The sequence below is a fragment of the Sinohyriopsis cumingii genome, chromosome 6 (assembly GCF_028554795.1).
Source record: "Sinohyriopsis cumingii isolate HCF-2022 chromosome 6, ASM2855479v2, whole genome shotgun sequence".
NCBI classification, from domain to species: domain Eukaryota; kingdom Metazoa; phylum Mollusca; class Bivalvia; order Unionida; family Unionidae; genus Sinohyriopsis; species Sinohyriopsis cumingii.
The window spans coordinates 160,923,086-160,938,855 of record NC_142966.1 but is presented as its reverse complement, the minus strand read 5'-3'; the positions used below and the strand labels follow the sequence as shown (position 1 = coordinate 160,938,855).

Below are 15,770 nucleotides of genomic sequence, written 5' to 3'. Positions count from 1 at the left end.
ATCTATCAACATTTGTTATGTGTGTTATTGCTAGGTACATACAGCGAATTTTAATTTCTCAGGAATGCAGGTACTATTCTTTAAGTTTGCCTTGAGTCATTCGATAATATTATTTACTTGTCAAGTGTTAAGTAACTGAGACATAGATCAAACAAAAATGCGCTTTTTACAAATCTCATGATCTTTGTTGCAAAGTTGTTTTAAAGAAAACAAATAATGAATGTCACTTCCTATTGTATTTGTACGTACTATAGTTTTGATTTTTCTCTCCATGATCCAAGTCATATTATTGGAAAATATATTATTTTTGTCCATAGTATGTGCTATCTTGAGACCTTTCCAAAACAAATAACTTTGTTCCCCGACTTATTTGCATAATAATTTTCAGTGGTAGAAAATAAGTGGATGACATGAAGTTGTTGCATTTCTGTTATTTTATGTTCAGGCACTTTAACCATTTTAAGTTCACCTAGTTAATGCACCAAACGAGTTTGGTAAGGCATATCTAATAGATATTTTAAACAAGCAAATGTGGTTGTGCAAGAAGCTGTACAACTTAGATAAGTCCCTCTCCATGAATGAAAAACCACTTAACATAGTACTAATGAGAGAGGAAACCATTAATGAAATGTACGAACATGTGTGTTACATGTAGTATTAATTGCATAGCTTCAGCGAGGAATAATTAAATGAAATATCACTGCAAATATGCCATGAAACCTATATACAAATGTTGCAAAGACAAACAAATATCTGAAACAACATAAATAGACGGTACCTAATAGGTGTGCAAAAGATAACCATGAAAGTACAACTTCCTACAAATGTTTATAGTTCTAGAGATATCAGTCGTATATATTGGATACTTATTAGTATAGAATAAACACACAATAAACATATTTTGAGGTAAATATGCCAGTGTAATCGATGTTTGAAAACAAATATATGGCACACAAAGTGTAACAGTCAGAAGGAAAATCGTGGTCATCTTTATTGAATTGAAATAGACTAATATAAAATTGAGAGAAAGACGTTAAACAATATGATCTTATTGTATGCACAAGTAATCATAACTCGGTGTAGAATGTAGAGTATGATGTATGATATTGTACACTTATGCAATAAAGAAGTAAAGTACTGTCAGAGTAGACATACAATATAAATTTAACAAATGATATATAATTGCAAAAGTAAAACTCGTTTATAATTTGTTATATGGTATTTATGGGGACACGATGGTAATATCGCACTGAACATTACACGGCCATTTCTAAAAAATATGACATCATGGAAACAAGAAAATAATCTTAAAAATGTGCATAGGATTATTATTTTGGGTCGAAGAGGGGAAAATGATAATTCGATAGTGTGGGTCTCTATAGTATGGGCACAAAGGGACTGTATGAGAAAAGACGCGAACTGAACATTCCGAGACACTTTCAGACGTTTTGAATTTATAATTGGGGGACTTATAATTAGGGGACACTTTCAGGCCGTATGCAAATCTAACTTAAGACCATTCTAATGTCTATGCGCTTTGTAAAATGGAGGATGTCGCGTGGCGTTGCTGAGATAGTTCCACCCTTATTGACCAATGCCTAGTTGTGCTCTCTCTTACCCACACATACAGACCATCACCAGTACATACCGACCAGCCAAAAACAATGATAGCTGATGCTAATTTTACTATAATATTCTTAACGACAATTACCCGCACCTACTAACACCCCGTTCTACTGACAAGCATCAACATATGCTAAACAACGAAGAGTCTTACAGACCATTATAAAAGCCAAAATTGTGGTCTTCAAGCTGTTACTAAAAGCGTTCAACACAAATTATTGCAGAAAGCCAGAATCTTATGTTAAATATATGACCTAGAATAAAAATAATACAAACCCTTAAAAAATGGCAACACATTTAACAGAGTCTAACAGTAACTGGAATATTTTGTTGAAATCAGTGAATAAAAGAAACAGCGAAATACCGAAAATGAAAAAGAAATGTAAAGAGACTTAAAAATTCTGGAATGCTATATTTAAAATATGGTCTGACTAAAAGTATTACCAAAATTGCAAAGCTGTAAAAGAATTACAGAAAATTAAAATAACACGCCTATTTCAGTGAAATGACCGATCTCTAAAATTTACACTAAAATCCCGTTACTTATGCTGACTTTAAATGACATCCCCCGAGACTCCAAAATATTATATATGTACAACTTTGGTCCAAACTAAACTTAATACTAAAATTCATAGCTGACATATAGTTTGTGTAGACTGAAAATGACAGAAAATATTAATTATAAATTAATAATGAACTTAACCAATGTTAAAACAGTCTGAACAATTTAAGACATCGTAAAAGGATAAAGATATGACAAATGTTAAATTAAATAATAAAGCACTTAAAAATAATAAATTGGATATCTTACTATTTTGTAAAGAAATTTAGCGGTAAGTTTGATATATACGGGAGTTTAAAGTATGTGCAGAGTTGTGATGACTAGCACATATTCTTACAGACCCACACTATCCTTAAAGACAGACGGAAAGGAGATGTACATTATTGTCACTAATATATACAAGTATAATACAGTATTCATGCTTACTATCCAACTTCACATATGCACGTATAAATGCAACAGAGGGAAAGGAGATATGCAATGTTAAATTGTAGTTATTTATGGACAAACACTCATCTCTACACATATACAAAAAAGCAAGTAAACACTTATTAACAAAAAAGAACATAAAATAAGTCCTTGCACGGAAACAAACAAGGGATATGGGACTAACTTCTCGTTAATGGATGCTGATAAAATTGAGGGGATTTTAGTCCCTGAATGCAAGAATCAGAAAATGAGATAAATTAATATACACTTCAAATCTCTGTAATGCCAAATTTCAAACCGAGCAATCATGCTCAATAGTTGAATTGTTTTCCTGGTTCATATTTTATATTTTTTAAAGAAATACTTGTATGAACATATATGTTAAATTATTGGTTGATATCTGGAGCTGAAAGAACCTGTGCAATTTTTAAAGTATCGAGAGCCTCCTAATTTCTTTTACCAATCAAACTTGACTTTCTTACATAACAAATTCATCAAAGTATCAGCAATTATGAAAACATTTTGAGCAAAGTTTCCGGTAATGTGTTGCAAGCCCGAAAATTGCACCACTTGCCTTTTATTGATAGGCATTGATAATTCAGTGATATCTTTAACAATAGCTTCTAATGGTTGAACTTAACCATGCATAGAAAGATGTCTTAAAATGAAACACAAGCAAAGCTAAATTCACTTTTATGTAAAATAATTGTCAAATTTGCCCCACTCGGTCATGCAACGAAATTCTGGATACTTTCCAGGTAATCATTCCAGGTCTCGTTGAGGTCATCACTGCAAGCATCACATACATATATCAAATATGCTACCATGGTCATTAAACTCTGGAATGTACTTTGGTCGTGGCACTCTAAAGAGGATCCTAGCATCTGTGCTTTGAACCTTTTGAAGATTATGGAGTAGATATTGAGACGTACCAGGCATAATTGAGTTACAAAAGTCCAGCCTTGAAAGTACTAATGAACACAAGTGTTTTAGTGGCATCAACTGAAAGATATTTGCGAATGGAGCTGATGCGTATCAGCTGAAGATATGAGGCCTTGCATATGTTCATGTCAAGTACTGTCCAGAGTAACACCTTGGTTTCATAGCGACTGCGTGAATTTAATGTTAGTGTTGCTGATATTTATTATTTGAGGTAAAGGATGTGAATATGAAAGTCTTTGTGTCGTGATCAGACTGGCCTCTGTTGTATTATCATTCATCTGCAGACATCAGAAATATATATCTTTACACCTTGGATAATAGCATCAACTTCAGCTGGGTGGCTAGATTTGTATATTTTGGTGTCATCAGCGTGCAATTGGTGAGATACTGGATATCAATTTAAGACACTTGAGAGCGGCTGAGTGTACATAATGAAGAGAACAGGACCAAGAACTGACCCCATCTGGAACAACGCAACATCGATCAACTGGGCTGGTGTGTATTCCATTTGCAGACAAAAGTTGTGTCCTGTTAGGCAAGAAGGACGTAAACCACGGTAAGGCTGTATCCTGAGGAGGGTGATAAATGTAATATTTCCGCTATCAAAAGCAGGGAGAACTTAATTAAGGGTCGATATACAGGCTGTACAATGCTAAGAAGACTGTTTAAATTGAGATGAGATACATCTTGGGATAGAACAACGTTTTCTAAGATTTTTTATATGAATGGGAGATTAGAAACTGGGCGGTAGTTCTTTAAATCGTTATGTTCGAGTGTTGGTTTCTTCAGCAGAGGCTTTACAATGGCAGGTTGGACAAATGATGGTAATTTCGCGGATGAGAGAGAGGTATTAATAACACCAGACAGTACTGAATCTAAGCACTCAAGCAGCAGTGATGTTGGAATTGGATCAAGTTCACATGACGTTGTTGCACCCTTCGTCACGATTGTACGTACTAAATAAATAGAGACAGGTTCAAATACTACTAATGGTTGCCGCTGAAATTCTGTATCGCAACTGTATGGTGATGACGAGTCAATTGAAATTATGTTGTCAGGCTTATTTCTAACGGTTTGTACATTGTCACTGAAAAAAGTTGCAAACAGGTCCGGAAGGCTGAGTGGAGAGAAGCGGTGTACATTAGTTCCTTAACATTAGCTGGTTAGTAATGTCGAAGAGGTCTTTGCAGCTGAAACGTTCCATGATCGTCCATGATTTCGCTGCATGGACTATGTTTGTGATGTTATTCTTAGCGGCTTCATATATTTGCTTATGAATAGTGATTCTGGTGGAAAGCCAAAGCCTCTCAGTTTTACGGGTGTCTCTTTTAGCAGTACAAATCTGGTCCATAACACTACCAAACCACGGAGAACACTTTTGAATTGCTACTCTGCACTGTTTGTCGAGCAATGAACGCAGGCAGTTATCTAGTTATTCTGTTGTAGGAGGTAAGAATGTTGTTAGCTTTGCTTGGATGTCATGCATTAGTTTGGTTCTATTTATAATAAGGAGATTTCTCTTTGTAGCAAATAAAGGTGGATGATTAGTTAGTGATACGTCAAGATGGCATATAATGCAGATGTGATCTGATGCAAGTTCGTGGGATACCAGGGATGACCGAATAATATTATCATCTGGTCTATAAAGAATCCACTCTGAAATGTGACAATGTTTATGGGTTGGCTAGTTAACGGACTGTTTGAGGTTCAAAACATTAACTGAATCTAGTAGTTTTGATGTGTACTGGTTTCAAGGACAGTCAAAGTGAAAGCTGAAATCTCCAAGAATAATCAGGTTTCCACCTATCGAACGTCTATACTCCAGGAGGTTCGAAAACTGCTCCAAAAACGGGCGATTGGGTTAACTTGTTTCCACTGCTAGGAGGAAGGTGGTAGTGCGACAAAAAATGGAATGACCTTTGTTCCAATGTGAGTGTGGTTTGGACTAGTGTAAATGATAATTGGTAGAAATTGAAGGTTGTGGTGTGGTTAAGACGTTTGAGCATGGAGTTCTTTGTGATGACAGCAATTCCACCTAAGCGAGAGTGGCGGGGGAACGACTTGATATATTAACCGTTGGGTGTTAAATCCGCGCGCATGGGATTATCGATTGATGTCTTTAGCCATGTTTCTGTCAGGAAAACGACGTAGATATTCTGATAGTTGATAAAATTAACTATGTCTGTGCTCTCTTACGGTGGTCCTACTGATTGGGCATTGAATCATGCAATACACAGTGGTATATATCTAATGGTTGACACAAAGGTTGACAAATTAATACGGAGTTGAATTAAGTTATTAAAATTATGTAAGTGGAAATACGGAAGGTATTGCTAGTTTTGGCCTAAGAATACACGGTGAACTCTTGACTGTTGCCTGGCTCAACAAATCATTCTTTATCAAATAATCATTTTGCGTTTTCAAGGTACTCAAAGTAACATAAAAGCTTTTTTAATTCATTCTTTTCATGTGGCTGTTGGTATGAAAATTTCTGTTCGAGATTCTCCATTATTTCCAACTTTCCAAGACTGGTTAACAATGGTCACTACAACCCGGTTGCACGCCATCATTTTAAGCTTCATTGTGAAAATCAGGTACAAAAAGTCACTGAATGATTAATAGGACTATCTCTATCAACATACTCCTTTAATAGTTTGATAAGGCAGATTTTATTCTGGTTTACCACTCCCAGGAGTAAAAATGATATCTTCTTTTTAACTGTATAAAGAACATTTTAAGGTATGTGCAATAGAATCAAAACTGTATCATTAGGATGCAAGTTCTTGTCTTTGTAGTTTATTATACTTTAATTCCATTTTTGTTTTGGTAGATTTAAGATCGTTTTTTGTTTTTTCACAAGCCTTTAATAATTTTCATTTGACTTCAAAGACATAATCAAGAATATTAATTTCTGAATCGTCTGTCGAAAGAAGTTTGTCTTTTAAGAACTTTAATGGTTCCAGACAGTATGTCCAAACACTGGTTTAAAAAGAACAAAACATGAGATTGTCAATATTGACATGTTGTATAGTATTTAGAATCATCACTTTTCATTCTCGGCTTATAAAATGATTCGAAATCTTATAAGTCTTATTGATTCATATATGACCAGAAAAGAACATGTCAAGGGCTAAACTAAGAATGTCCTCTCTGTACGACTTAGGATAAAAACTTTGGAAGCTCATTGACCACTCATCACCAGCGAGTACCTCAGATGTCCCCATTTTCCCATAAGGACCACGTTTCTTTAAAAACGAAAAACCTTGGTGGCTTCAGTTTTGTAAAAAGGCCTCCGAAACAAATAGGAAATATTAGGATCTTATACCTATTCGATAACAAGTGCCCTTAGTCACCCAGATTACATGGGAGAGAACGAGTATTATAAAAGGAGTAATGTGATCAATATCGTTTGATTGATCAGTACTAGGAGCAAAGGTGACCTCATCGAAAGACTCACCGAATATATGTCAACTAAAGAATACGTTCCTAATTCATTTCATTCTCAAGAGCTTTGTTGCCACAGCTCTAGTAATTAGCCAAGCACGGTATAAATCATGGATTTTATTTTAAATAGGATCGTCTTCTGATCCAAACAAGCCTTGTTAGTTACAACTGGCTTAACCTCAACCATATGTCGAGCTAGGTCATTGCCTAGGAATAAAGGAAGACACTCAATGAGCAAATTATTAACCTGCTCCGAAGGTGACATATAATGAGACTATGTTTGATGACAAAGTTATAATATGGATTGGAACTTGAATAAAGCTGCACTCTCCATCTTGAATAAGAACTTTGTCAGAACAAGCCTACCTCTCCGATACAAGCAATGTATCTGAGAATAAAAGGCTCTGATAAGCTCCATGAGTCACTTCCTATTTTAATAGCAAACTAGTCATGGGTTGGTATTTTGTGCCGCAGGTTTCAACTTGCATACCGTTTTTATACTACCCATGCTTCTAATGGCAGTGAAATATAAACTTTAGGAACCGCTCCCGTGGCCTAGTAGTTTGAGAATCCGCCTCGGATGCGGGGTGGGTGGGTGGGTCGTGGGTTCGATCCCTGGCCGAGTCATACAAGAGATTTACAGAAATGGTAATAACAGCTGCCTCGCTTGGCCTTCAGCATTAAGAGCTTAGTGTTAGGACTGGTCAGCCTGGTGTCAGGATAATGTGACTGTGTGGGATATCATGCTACATGTCTGCGGCATGATGTCCCAGTGCTAGACATCACTATAAACCGCCACACTGCAGACCTCGTAGCGATATGACTGAAAAATTGTTAAAGCTACGTTAAAAATCAAAATCACATCACAAATCGCATAAACTTTTTCCCAATAAATACACTTTGTAGTAACAAAGACAACTGCTCTCTTAGCCATTTCAAATAATCAGCCATTTAATAACTTCAGGAAAATATTGATTTAATTATTTTTAATGAGAATACTCATCTATTATTTTTAGGTAACATCAAAACCACAACATTCGTGAGGGAAGTGCATTTTGCTCACCCGTTATAATTCTTTTAATCTAAATTGCATTTCCCTGTCTACCTTTTCTGTGTCTCTCTGTGTTCCCATCTCTCTTTCTTTTTTATTTGTTTCCCACATTTCCCTTTTCCTTTTTTCGTTTCTGCACATGTATCAGCATTTTCATTTCGTTTCCCTCTTTGCTTAGATCCGTTTGTATCTTTTATATAAATGGCAATCACATTTCATTCATATTAAAGCTAAATACAAAATTACGAATTAAACTCAAAGCATTTGCATCATAAATGTGTTTCTTCACCAAATACTGGACCAAAATGGTTATAATTTCCTTTGTTAACAGAGACAGTTTTATGTCCGAAAATGAAAGCGGCTTGCAAGCTCCAACAACTCCTTTTTACTTAAACACTCCAACTATCTCAGGGAAACAAAATTCTCAACCCCTGACTACATTGTGAACGCTTATTGGTTGTTCTATATAAATCAAAAGACCATGGGAAAATCAATTTCTGAAACAAAATGAAATTAAATTTCAAAAGCAAATTTGAATTAAATGAAATATTCATGAGATTCCCTGACTTGACACCAAGTTCTGCTATCACTCTGTAGTAACAAAGTAAATAACAGAAATTATTAGGTTTTGTAACTAAATTTAATTATCAGATTTATTAAATTAAAAGTTAAGAGGAACTAACAACATTATGAACTGAATTTAAAATAATCCTAAAATGTTATATTAAAGTCAGAAGGAACCGAATGTTCCGAATGAACTTTGTATCATGGAGAATCAAAATATGTCACGAACTCCGTTCAGTAATTCGCAATAGTTTCAGAACAGTTTAGTCAAATGAGCACCATGAAAATTAGAATGAACAACCCTAAAATAAAACATATCCTATCATAGTTTCTAAACACAACATTACATGTATATGGAGAGTGACATTAACACAAAAACAAATGAAATAAAAACCCAAATAGGAACGAAATCAGTTGCTTTTTTCTATCCTTATAAACAAAATATAAAAACATACAACGCATTTTCTCCTACTTACAACATGATACCTAGCAAATACCCATACTATCGGAAAAAAACACTTGCAAACAGTTTTTATCATTAATATTATGATTGAAGATAGTAGACAGTTACTTAAACGCATATTTATCGATCAGATGCTATCAACAGGAATTAGTACTATTCTTGAAATAGTTTTACTGTTTCCTCTGAATATGTGTGTAATCTATACGTCTTTGAGCTTAGGGAGTAATATTGTTGTCCGAGTTGACAAACTACGTCTTGTATATTGAAAATCTTTTCACGTTGCGATCGATGCTAAAAAGGTAAATTAAAGGAGACCAGAAACAAAAAACTTTCCTTTTATGTATGTAATTCTCTACAAATTTTAATTGGACTGTGATGTTTATAAATTAAATATCGTAGGCGGGGTAGTGATCATATTCACGATTCCGTAAATTGCCGAGTTTTTCCGAGCTTTGATGAGACGACAGATCACGTGGTCCCGTGACGCAATACTAGCCAGTCCTCAAATACAAACATATATATGACGAGCGAGACAGATGAGATCAGATTTGGGTTGCTCATTCAAAAGTTGAATATGCTTCCGAGTTATGCTCATAACTATATCAGTTGAGTTGTGTGTTAATAATGTGTTCAAGACCTGACAGCAGAACATTACAACAGTAAGAAGGTGCTCATATTTCATATTTCATATTTTGGAATTTAAAAAATGCAATGTCATTTTAAGTAAATACCTATACATCGTGTGCTGTGCAAAAATGTGATAAGGATTAAGTGATGGTGCCCAATGTAAAAATTAAAAAGTTACCACACTGCAATTAATTCATTCAAAAAGGATGAGGTACAATCGTAGTATATGTAAATGACATATTAATTGCCTACCCCCAACACACACACACACACACACACACACACACACAACCACCCACACACACACACACACCACCTAAGGTTTGATATCTTGAAAATATACACCCAACACTGAAATGCTGAGATATAATACTGAATTCTGGGAGAAGAGACTAGAACGGGGACAGACTTGTGTGTGAAACAAATCCATTACCTTGGAGGTGTAAAAGGCATTGAGAACGGTTTTCATCGGTTGAAATTTAAGTATTAGTTTTTTCACACAGAAAAAAACCCACAAATAATTCTGCAATGCAGAAATCATAAGTAATTAATTTAAACATTAAGACGCTTCCTTCTCATGATTCAACTACAGTATATTAACATGCACGCTACATTTAGCGTATTAACAAATCGGATAGTATATACATGTGTGGTATAAATAGTTTATGTACTGTACTGGTCAGTGTTGAAAGAAATTTTGTAGAACCAGGACCAGGGCTGGTGACTTAAATAAACTCACTAGCCTGACTGAAATTATACAAGCCGGGACAGTTCATATCTGTCAACTCTCAAGCCGGGAGAAAAACCTCCCGATTTCGGGGATATTTCCACACCTACCTCCACATCTCGTACTATCTCCCGAGCTTTCGCAGAGAACTCCCTATCATTACATTATGTCTGCCAATTTTCATTTCTCAGAAGAAGAAAAAAACATACATAAATAGATAAAACGTATACAATCCACAGATGCCATATTCTATTTTATCACTTGTGAATATTGTAGTGACGAAATAATAAATATCACACGAGTTTTGTTTTCTTCAGTAAATGTAATGTTAAGATTAAACATTATTTACGTAAATTTCAAATTTTGTAAAACACTACAACATAATTGTAGTAATAAAAACATTAATTAGCTTAAATCCCATGAATGATCACTGTGAAAGTTGCCTACTTTTTTCTGCAAACAAAATCAATCTCCATTTCCACCAAAGAAACTCGGCCAGTTAACGCCTGACATTCCTCTACCGTATATGTAAAGTCTAATTACCATGATTAAATTAAAAGAAGGAATAAAAGAAAATATACCACGCAATATATGTGACCCCAAAGATCTAATTCAGAATAAATATTTTATTCAGTAAACAGTGTTACACGCCTTAAGACTTAAACCTAAGGAAATAAGGTTGGATTTAAATGTCGGTAAAACAGATTTTAACTGTTAAAATGAAGTCCTAGGCATCGTAAGTTATAATAAAATAGGGCATCGTTTATTTGCCATTAAATGCTGATGTTTACATATACATATTGTAGAACATGGTTCCTTTGAGGTATATCCGAAGGGCAGTATTTTTCACAAGATAAATACATTGATAAGGTTTAATTGGTAATTAGTCACACTGGCCTTATGCTTGTGTACTCAAGTCTAACCGTTAGCTATTATGCAGTTTAGCTACAACTGAGCAGACAAAGATACAAGGGTCTTGTTCTGGGGGATAATAAGGCGTATCACAGGGAGCAATGGCGCGTCCCATAGGCGCTCGCACATTGGGGCACGGGGTGGGGTCAATAGTAGCCTCCCCCCAATTTCTATTGTCAGCCAGTTAAATTGAAACTTTGATTGCATAACTGACCTCTTTTCTTTTACTCGCTGATATTTAACCATCCCAATGGATAGTTTGATATCAGTTTCAATCATTACATATTGCCGTTTATACATACTACGTGTAACAGGCATAAATGGACATCTTTTTTTTTAATTTTTAATATTTGTTTAAGATTACTGAAAATTGTGTTTTCTTGAAACAAAACCGTGTCAGTGGTTTATAATCTTATTTTTAGCAACGCTTTCAGTTGATTAAAATCAGATCTCAATTTCACCTAGGACAGAGGTGATTTGATTTCGATTGTGCAGTGTTAAGGTATGCATGTCAACATCTTGAAAATACATTTACTCATTTCATCAGCGCGATTCAAGGTTCCTCAAGCAAACAGTTTTTATCGACATACCCGACGGGCACCTAAACTGAATACAGGATGTGTCTGAACTAAAATCAGAGGGGCCCCGGGTGTCGGGCTATCGGCTTTGTAGCACTGCTGGTGTAGATAAAATATCGTTTTATTGATTGTTGCATTTTGTGATCACTTACTCGGCCTTCTGACGAGTTTTCGTAACTCACACGTTTAACACTTTTCCCAGGATTTAAAATATCCAACAGTATGTTTGGAACAGCGACAACCTTTACTCTAGGCCTAGCATTTGCGTATCCTAGAGCTGTCATTTTTTCCAGGATCGTTCTCGTAACATTCCTTTAGAAATGTAATGATCACAGAGTGCTGTATGTTGTTGCTTTGAAATCGACTCGCTTGTAATAATGTATTCATACTTTCTTTATGCCTTTATCTTTGGAAAAGAATACAAAATATTGTCCACAGGCTTATCTGAATGTGCTATTACACCCGTAAGGAATGCAAAACGGCATTGTCTTTTAATCTGGCAACTGCCTGTTCGGATGCTGGAGTCGCTACTCTGACGTCACACTGCGAAAGTAACCGAATAGGCGCGGTAATTTTGCATGCGAGTTCACGGAAATTCAGGTCCTAGAAGATATGGTCGCAGATGATACTACAGAATCAGGTTTTCTCTTATAGTGCTTTTATTATTATTCTGTATTTCCATTGGTTTCTGGTCTCCTTTAAGATGTCACACTTACACCACTGCTTAAACAATATGTAAAGAACACGATGGAGTTTCAGTTTGCTTTTTGAATAATATGTGCGTATTTATTTGTTATCCCTGCTTCACTCTTTATTGAAATGCATTGATGATGAAGGTGAAGAAGTCGACGATGGTTGTTGGTAATGATGATGACGATGATGGTGGTCATGGTGATGATTATTGATGATGAAGGTGGTCATGGTTATTGGTGTGTTGGATCTCATGAACATGGAACGTAAAAAACTTGATTGTAGTTGTATATTTTGTGGGATGAAAATCCTTAATTCAATCTAAAACTTTATATTTTAAAGCAAAATAGGAAATAAAGAAACAAAACATGTGAATGTCTTGAACACTGCGCTTTTTCACAAACAGATAAAAAAAACGTATTTTGTTTCATTGGTATCTTAACGTCAGTGAAATAAATGGTTTGCGCACATCTTGAAAGTATGAAGGAATACATCGCAACGATGATAACACGAGGATAGGCAGACAAAGATATAAATGGTTCGATCATATACAGACAAACAGCATACAAATAACAATTACCCAATAACGATGACTGTCATAATCTTGAGATCAAGCTTATTTACTTCCATAATAGAATGGTGCCAAAACTACCGGCTATTTGCCACAGTAGCTGCGCAACAAGGAGTAAAAAAGTTAGCAAGGAAATTGAACAACAAATATCAAAAGAAATATTTTTTGTTGTAAAACATAAATGCAAACAAAAAACGAATGGAAAGAAATAATAATCAAAACTGAATCAATCCATACAACTGAATCAATCCTTTACGACTGCACTCCTACCAGACTAAAAAAGCAAATAATTTCCCCCGGTGACATGAACTGGTCGCCTGCTGGACATTTAATGCCGCTGGTGTATCCGAGTCACAAAGACAGCCATCTCATCGCTCGGTTTTGCGAAACAAAATATAGCAGAAAAGAGGCTCATGATTCAATTGAAAATAGAACGCGTATTTAAAGCACTGCCATTTCAATGGTTGCCATGTTTTTGAAAATAAAAATACCACAATTTTATTATTGAGATAATTGTAAATATTAATAAATTTGACACTTGCATATTTATTAGGCTTAAAGCTTAATTATGTATATTTTTACTATTGGATGAAAATTGATTTTCAAAAATGAAACAATAAAGTAATAATGCCATATGGAATGTCTCCAACCAATAATATATGGATTTCTTCGGGAATTTAATCTAGTTAGAATTATTTCATTACTGAATGTAAAGAATGAATTCAGACAACTTATGGCGAAAACAAACTCCACAGATCATTTGGGGCTATACTATCTTAAATGTCAGGCTATCGGTCTATCGAGCTTCTGGTATTCAGAGAGTTCCGGAGTCAACACTTACAGAAAGCGTGTCTGTGATTAGGATTTTTAACGTAGCTTTTAAAAAAAATGTCAGTCAAATCGTTGCGATGTCTGCAGTGTGGCAGTTTATAGTGATGTCCAGCACTGGGGCATCATGCCACAGACACATAGCATGATGTCCCACCCAGTCATATTATCCTGACACCAGACCAACCAGTCCTGACACTAACATCTTAAAGCTGAGCGCCAAACGAGGTAGTTATTAGTACCATTTCTGTAAGTCTTTGGTATGACTCGGCCGGGGTTCGAATCCACTACCTCCCGCTTCTGAGGCGGACGGTCTAACCACTAACACAGAATATCATTAGATGGGACTAATAGTCCTGACAAACTTTGCTTAGTTATATCAAGCATATTGCTTACATTGGTTAAGATGATATTAAGAGCAATATCTTCTATGGATATTTAAACTGATTTCCTGATCTAGCAACGAAAAATGCCCAGAAGATAACCATCTTTAGAGCGAAACTGCAACCAATGATGTAACTGGTCAGTATTAAGTGAACATGACTACGTTATGAGAGAAAGTGTTCTCAAAGGCACGCAATTTAGAATATCAAATTTCGACGAAACCTGCATTAATTCGTACCATACACCACTTAATTTTTGTACTAATGGCCTGAATTGTGATCATGTGCTAAGTGTTTTCATTTATTCAAAATTGGTCTTGTCTGAAAACATTTAATTCCCAATTAATGATATATTATATGATTATTTTTGATGCTTACTTTGCATTGTCAGTGAATAACAATTTTAACTAATAGTTCCGCCCAAATGAAATACTGAACCCAACAACAAGACTAATTCTACCTCAGATGTTAAATACAAGAATTAAAAATTATTTAAGTAAACAAGATTATATAAGAAAAACTAAGTCGCTAACGTTGAGTCCAAACCTCATTTCTAAAACATTCTACGTTGTAAGAAAATACAATAAAGGACATGGGAAACATCAGGTAGGTTCTTTCCAAATTGAATCTTAATATCCTAGAACCAGTCCCAAATAAACAAGTTTACATTTTTGATAATGATTCTAATACTTATCCCGCACCTTTAGATCCATATTAACTAGGTATTATTTGTTTGTAAAGTAAGGACAACATAAATTTCTATAGTCAGGTACACAGTGAACTTGACAAGGTCAAGTCCAACATGCAATTATACATCAATCATAAGCATGAACAAATTAACAAACATAACAATGCTTAATGTTATGTGATATCACCTAATTTCTTTTCATACTGTTTCATGATACGAGATCGAATACGTTTAAGGATCCTGCTGGATACGCTGGTAAGATGCTACAATCAGATTCTTCAGACTCTATTATCTTTGAGAGCTACAGTATGGATCGTCTTTCTTAACATGAGTCCATCACTGAAGGCAAAGATAAGCCTCGGACGTAAATACTGTTTAATGAGCGTAAATCTCATTTGTCACTGACACTAACACAGTGGAGTAGAAAGATGATTGCACTTATTTGCTTGCCTCCTCTGCACACAAGTCATACCAACTAGCCTTAATTGTTGGCATTTATCGCCACTTTAAGTGCCATTACTACAATGAATACTTTCGTATCGATAAAATTCAAAGGTGTAACAATAACAAGATACGACGTCGTATAAGTGACAGCAAAATCGACTTTTTAGGCGCTTTATCTTAAATATATTTAATTAGCATTCCGTATATTGTTTATTCACTTGATCAACGGCTGGTTCATTTCTGC

General features: G+C 35.1%; 1 protein-coding gene across 6 annotated transcripts in view; it reads right to left on the bottom strand.

Annotated features, from left to right (window-relative positions):
* Positions 1 to 15,770, bottom strand: part of LOC149798401 (receptor-type tyrosine-protein phosphatase alpha-like) — a 611,129-nt gene that overhangs the window by 169,117 nt on the left and 426,242 nt on the right. The gene's annotated exons all lie outside the window — the stretch shown is intronic.